This window comes from Miniopterus schreibersii (genome assembly GCF_964146895.1).
Source record: "Miniopterus schreibersii genome assembly, chromosome: 1".
Taxonomy (NCBI): domain Eukaryota; kingdom Metazoa; phylum Chordata; class Mammalia; order Chiroptera; family Miniopteridae; genus Miniopterus; species Miniopterus schreibersii.
In genome coordinates this window covers 129,389,886-129,397,124 of record NC_138101.1, presented here as the reverse complement: position 1 = coordinate 129,397,124, position 7,239 = coordinate 129,389,886, and the positions used below count along the sequence as shown (strand labels likewise).

At 45.7% G+C, this 7,239-nt stretch overlaps 1 pseudogene across 1 annotated transcript; it reads left to right on the top strand.

Annotated features, from left to right (window-relative positions):
* The first annotated feature begins 5,015 nt into the window (after window positions 1-5,015).
* LOC308548495 (fructose-bisphosphate aldolase A pseudogene) lies at window positions 5,016-6,158 on the top strand (annotated as a pseudogene). Its single transcript has one exon. The product of its transcript is annotated as a fructose-bisphosphate aldolase A pseudogene (transcript).
* The last annotated feature ends 1,081 nt before the right edge of the window (window positions 6,159-7,239 follow it).

Below are 7,239 nucleotides of genomic sequence, written 5' to 3'. Positions count from 1 at the left end.
GGTATGCTTTGAATTTTTATGATAATCAGATACTATACTTATTAAAAACAAATAATGAGAGAGCCAGATTAGAAAGTGAAGCATTTCTGAGTAATGATAAGAAATTATGGGTGGTTGTTTCAGTGCAAATCACAGCGGGATATACATAAATTACGTGGCAACTGCAGGGATTTTAACCCTAGCCTTGTCTTTGAGTGAGGGGAGTCTAAGTAGGTGCCATTGGAAATATGAAGTATTGCCATTGGAGGAACAATCCAGGTTTCAATTAAGGGAACAAGGGTGAAGGGGCAGTGACAAAAGTCAAGATAAAAGCGTTTCATTAAAATCATGGGTGCAAATTGGTGGCTCAGCCAGGCCAGCAGGCAGGACTTTCATGTTCCAATGGTGTCCGTTAATGTCTAAGCTTTTATCCTGGGCTTGCATTTTCTATTAATCACAATTTTAATCATGTGCTTTTTCTTTTTTTTTACCTCAGTTCTGCTACCTACCTGATTTCTGAGTGTACTGTAGAGTTCTTATGTAATTTTCATATTCATTGTCTCTCCCTTGTGCTGACAAAAATTTAGTGCTCATAATAGATTTTCCCATTTGCAGTTGAGCGTCACGGGACAGGGGTGTCCCCAGTACACAGAATAGTTGTCCAAGATTCCTCGAGGTTGTCTCCTGTCTCTGGGACTTCTGTACAGAATCCATACTGTTTGGAAGATAAAAGGACATAAGGTTTGAGCTGGAAATTTAGCCCTAATAGTTCTGTTTTAGTTAATCCTCACTTTATCTAATTCATGATCTTAAAAAACTCTGGACTTGGATTCAGAATACCTGAATCTTTATATTCTATTCCCAGGAATCTATGCTTAAAATCATGAAAAATGAAACAAGCCTCATGAGTAAAGGCAATCAAAGAAACATTATATATAATGGAATAGAATTAGGAGAAATTAACATTTCCAACCATAAGAGAATGGATAAGCAGTGATAAGAACATACCATGGTGCCCGGCCAGTGTGAGTCAGCAGTTGAGCACTGACCTATGACCCAGGAGATCAGGGTTCGATTCCCGGTCAGGACACATGCCCCAGTTGGGGACTCCATCACCAGTAGGGGGCGTGCAGGAGGCAGCTGATCAATGACTCTCATCATTGATACTTCTGTTTCTCTCTCTCTCTCTCCCTTCATCTCTCTGAAATCAATAAAGACATTTTTTTTTAAAAAAAAGGACATACCATGCAGCCATTAAACGTATTCATGCAGACATAAAAAATTAAGTAATATGATGTTATTTAAATAAAGCAAGACATTTTGCATACACAGTATAATGTATAATAAACAGTATGCAAATAAATGCACTTATTTAAAATGGCGACACAACTTTTTCTTAGATTATGATACAATGGGTTTTGCTTTCCCTTTCAACTTTTTTATATTTTCAAGGTTTTTAAATTAAAAAAACTTAAATACAAGTAACAGTCATTGAAGAAAAATAATTCTCAGACTTTAGGAGAATACCAACTGCCAGAAAAATAACTCAGGCCTAACATAGGCTTTTAAAATGAGGTAGGTGGAGGAAAACAAAAGCTATGTAAAAACAAAAAAGAAAAAAAAGATCAAATCTCAAAATAGAGTTATTAGGTCCTATGAAATATAACAGCGTCATTTGGGAAGAGGGGTAAAAATGAGTATATATTCAGAGGAAATGAAACATACAGGACATCCTCCCTAAAATGTATATAATTCAATGGGCTAAATCTGAAAAGAAACATTAGAATTAATAATTATTCAAAGCGTGTATACATTTTTGGCACACCCTATCTTTTGCACAATATATTTCTGTTTTATTCAAATTTAATACTCTACTAGTAGACATTGAGCACCTTATTTTGCATCAGAAAGAGAAATTACCCAAAAAGAGACAGCAAAGGAATTGGTTTTTCTTTCTCTTTTTCACCCAGTTTGGTTATTACCATTGACTTATAGAGAGAGGTACACTGAAAGGAAGATGTTATTACTTTATGAAATAAGATTACATAAATTAATATTTATAAAGTTCTTAGAAAATAGTCTGACCCAGAATAAGAACTATTTAAGCAGTTGTTATATAAATACTTTACTTTTGAGTAGCCTTACATACCGCATAAAAAAATCTTTAAAAAACAACTCTTCAGTCCCCAAGTACCAGAAAGGAACTTGGAAACATTATACATTTTTATAATGCTTTATAACAACAACAACAAAAATAAGTACAAAGCAAATGACTTACTTTGTTTCATTAAACTCAAGAGAATGAAAGTGGGTATATTCAAATTTGAATGTAAAAAAATGAATAAGCCTGTTATTTTTAAAGGTACTGTAAATTACCAGCTCAATAAATTGCAAGGAACGTGTGTAGCTATTTATTCTTCTGTTCAGGAAAAAAACATATAGTTCCCATGGCAACTACCAAATCTCATAGTGTGTGTGCTGCCTCTGTGATATGATCACTTTTTGTAATAAAGACATGAGTAATATATCATCTGAGCTCTGGTATTAAATGTTTTGAAATGCTTTAAAACACACACATTGTTGATATACGTATTTACTATTTTTTACTCCCTTAGCTCTCTGACATCAAGTACATTGTAAATTTTAACATTTTGTGCTTCAGATATATTCTGCATCTATAACTGCACCTATCAAATCTCTGAGAATGTAGAATTGGAGTCAACACCCCAAATTTTTCAGACTTATAATTGGCTTCCATGAGCACTGCAGAAATGGATAAAAGAAAGTTTTTTCCTAAAGAATTTACAATGGAATTCCACTTTTTAAAAATTTAAATATTCTAAAGGGAAAAATAGCCTTTAAAATAAATAGAAATAACAATTTATATTAGAAATTGACCAAGATTCTGTTTTCCAAGTCTTCATGCTTCTGTTACATTAAGCCAGGGTCCATTTGTGACACCCATTTGGTATCTTGTAATATAGAATGTAGAAGTGCACCATTTGTTCACAGATCTTACCCGACAAAATGATATGAACCTCTAAGGTGAGCTTGTGCCTCAGAAAGTCTTGGGAACAGGAAATCATGCCTCACTAGCTGATCTGGCTGGAGCTTGGATGGAGCACTGACAGGTGTTTTGTCACATGTCCTTGGCACCCTGTGGAAGAGCTAGAGGAGAGACTGTGCTCTCTGAAATCTTACCAGGTAAGTAAGGGGTGGCTGATGGGATCCTTTTCATAAAAATCTGACCTAACTGAAATATAGTTAACTTTCTTCCCTAAACAAATAAGCAGGAACTACAATAAGCAAAATGAAGTGGAGATTTCACAAATTGCAGAGTGATTTTAATCAACATAGTTTCTGAGTCGTGCCACTCTTTGGCTTGATTTGTTCAACCTTCCCACAAGAAAGGGCGGACTTTATCACATTTAATTTTTAATGGAACTGAATTAAAATTAAATTATTGTCACAAAAATTTCATGTCACACTTTAAGATAATTGGGTATGGCCTTTATTGTTGTGAAACCAAGGTAAGGAATCAGGATCATTAAGGAGATATTTGAATGCTATGTCATTTTCTGATTTTCTTGAATACCCATTTACTGCAATGTCTGTTTACCTCGCTTTGCCACTGGAAAAAAAAAGTCTTTTATTCTTTCACGTACAATGTGTGTGGTGTGGGGGGGGGGGAGGGGAGAGAGTCTTATTCTTAAAAAGTTCTGTAGTTAAACAATGTTTTTTACATATCTATAATTTTAGGAAAAAGAAAACAGGCAAAGTATAGAAAGTCCTGTACCAAAGTTGCTTAATTTTACTTTTGTGGCAGCTTTATCTCTTTTAGAATCTGATAACCTGCTCTGGCTGGTTTGGCGCAGTGGTTGGAGTGTCGGCCCTCAGCGGTCCCGGGTTCAGTTCAGCCCCGTACTTTGGTTGCAGGCTCCTCTGGGCCGGGTAGGTGTGTCTCTCTCGCATCAATGTTCCTCTCGCTCGCTCTCTCTTCCACTTTCCCTGAAAAGCAATGGAAAAAATATCCCCTGATGAAGACTGAAAAAAAAAAGAGACTTTAGTAACTTTTCTTGCATTTGTCTAACACTTTGAATTTCGCGGTGGTTTCAGACATGCTTACCTGTGCTCCTCATAACATCTCTACGAGGGGACAGGGCTCAGAGCCCGTATTTTTTATTTCTTGCACCAAGACTTAAAGACGGCACACTAGGGAGAGAGACGAGAAGAGAGCCAGCGGTGGGAAAAGACAGGAGAAAGTCATGCAGATGAAACGAAGAAAGAGGAGCCAAACTAGATGGAGAGCCACCCCACACACCCCACACAAGGGCGCGGAGACAGCCACTGACAGCCGCAGGGCGCGACAGAGGGACGCACAGACGGAGGGGCGCACGGACGGAGGGGCGCACGGACGGAGGGGCGCACGGACGGAGGGGCGCACGGACGGAGGGGCGCACAGAGGAAGGACCTGGGCGTCCGAGAAGGGGGGGCTCCCGCAGCCGGCTTGCGGAACGGAGCAGCGGGAGGCGGGAGGCCCGCGGGCTCCAGCGCTGGGGAAATGCGGGGCGCGCGGGGAGCGTGTGAGAGACTGAGGCGGGGCAGCCGCGGGGCCCGCAACCCGGCCCACCCCGACTCCACTCCAGGGCGGGGCAGGGGTTTAAGGGAGTGGGATTAACTGTCGAGGAGCAGCAGGGACCAAAGACACAGACGGGGAAAGAAAATGCGTAGATCCGCGCTGTTCTGTCAAGCGGCCAGTAGGCCCATTTGGGGTATATTTGGCCATGTAAAATGTGTTAAGTTGATTTCATTTTCGTTTTGTTTTTTCTTCCCAAGGTGACTACTAGTAAAACGTTTAAGATGACATGACGTGGCCCCTCCGCCCCGCGCGGCCCCCTCGGGAGCTCCAGAGGCCGCGTTCCCTGTGGAATGCGCTGCGGAACCCGGGCGGTAGTGACGCCTGAGCGCCGCGTTCGCGCCCCGCCCGCCGCCCCCGCCGCCCGCGCCGCCCCCGCCGCCCACTTCCCCCGCCGCCCCCGCCGCCCCCGCCGCCCCCGCCGCCCTGCGCCCCGAGCCGCGGCACCATGCCCAGCCAGCCCACGGAGCTGACCTCGGAGCAAAAGAAGGAGCTGTCGGACATCGCCCAGCGCATCGTGGCCCCGGGCAAGGGCATCCTGGCCGCCGATGAGTCCACGGGGAACATCGCCAAGCGGCTGCAGTCCATCGGCGTGGAGAACACCGAGGAGAACCGGCGCCTGTACCGCCAGCTGCTGCTGACGGCCGACGACCGGGTGAACCCCTGCATCGGGGGGGTCATTCTCTTCCACGAGACGTTCTATCAGAAGACGGACGACGGGCGCCCCTTCCCCCAAGTCATCAGGTCCAAGGGCGGCGTGGCGGGCATCAAGGTGGACAAGGGCGTGGTGCCGCTGGCGGGGACGAGCGGCGAGACCACCACCCAGGGGCTGGACGGGCTGTCGGAGTACTGCGCCCAGTGCAAGAAGGACGGCGCCGACTTTGCCAAGTGGCGCTGCGTGCTGAAGGTCGGGAAGCACACGCCCTCGCCCTTCGCCATCGCGGAGAACGCCGCCGTCCTGGCCCGTTACGCCAGCATCTGCCAGCAGAACGGCCTCGTGCCCGTGGTGGAGCCCGAGGTCCTGCCCGACGGGGACCACAACCTGAAGCGCTGCCAGTACGTGACTGAGAAGGTGCTGGCGGCCGTCTTCAAGGCCCTGAGCGACCACCACGTCTACCTGGAAGGCACCTTGCTGAAGCCCAACATGGTCATCCCAGGCCAGGCCTGTGCCCAGAAATATTCCAACGAGGAGATCGCCATGGCGACCGTGACCACGCTGCGCCGCACGGTGCCCCCTGCGGTCCCTGGCATCGCCTTCCTATCCGGAGGTCAGAGCGAGGAGGACGCGTCCGTCAACCTCAACGCCATCAACAAGTGCCCCCTGGTGAAGCCGTGGACCCTGACCTTCTCCTACGGCCGCGCCCTGCAGGCCTCTGCCCTGAAGGCCTGGGGTGGGAAGAAGGAGAACCTGCAGGCTGCCCAGGAGGAGTACATCAAGCGAGCGCAGGCCAACAGCCTCGCCTGCCAGGGGAAGTACACCCGGAGCGGCCAGGCCGGGGCCGCAGCCAGCCAGTCCCTCTTCGTCTCCAACTACGGCTACTAGGCAGAGGCGACCAAGGCGGCCCCGCCCCTCCATGCTCCAGGCCCCTCCCCTCCACGCTCCAGGCCCCGCCCTCCATGCTCCAGGCCCCGCCCCTCCACGCTCCAGGCCCCGCCCCTCCACGCGCCAGGTCCCGCCCATCCACGCTCCAGGCCCCGCCCCTCCACCCTCGCTCGGGAAGAAGACGCCTGGTCCCCGGCTCCAGGCTGCTCCTCCCCAGCCCGCTGGTCTCCCTGTGACGTCAGTGGGTGCGTGGTGGGGTCTGTGTATGCCAAGCCCCATGTCCTTTCCATCCCGCTGCCAATAAACAACTATTTAAGGGGGGAGGAAATTACACATGTGCCTCATATTTGTGCCTATTATATTTCTATTGGACAAATTATACCAAAGGTAGGCAAACAATGGCTTGTGGGCAAAAGCCGACGTTTTCGTAAATGATGTCTTATTAGAACCTAGCCATGCTCATTTGTTTAGGTATTGTCTGTGGAGTTGAGTATTTATTTATGAGAGAGACCGTATGGTCTGCAAAGCCTAAAATGTTTATTATCTGGCCCTTTACAGAAAAAAAAGTTTACTGGTACTTAGTTTAGACCAAAAAACCGAAGAAGCCATAGTCCGAAAAATCCCAGAAATCAAGTTAGCCTGTTTCTGAACACTACGCAAGCTGTGAGAAAGCAAGTTCTACCCTGTTAGAAAGCTTTTCTGAACCTTTTAGAAGTTTGTCAAAGTTAATTTTATATAAAAAGGAGGAACATAAAATCAAGGTCAAATTCATGCAAAATTCTTATACAGAAAAAAGAAAGAGGAACAGAATAATATCCCACAGCAAAAAGATAAGCTCACAAAACAGGATGAAACTAAAATCTCTATTTGAAAGTGAGCTAAAAGATATCAAGAAGACGTTACAATGCTTACAAGAAAATCACAAATCTGATTACAAATGTTCAGAAATGTGTGAATGAACTCAGAAAATAGAGGTAAAAGGAAAAAAATTGCCTCTGAAATGAAGACCAAACTAGACGAGTGATGAAATCAACAGTAGCGTACCTTAACAGAAATAGAAGGCAAAAAAGAGGAATGTTAA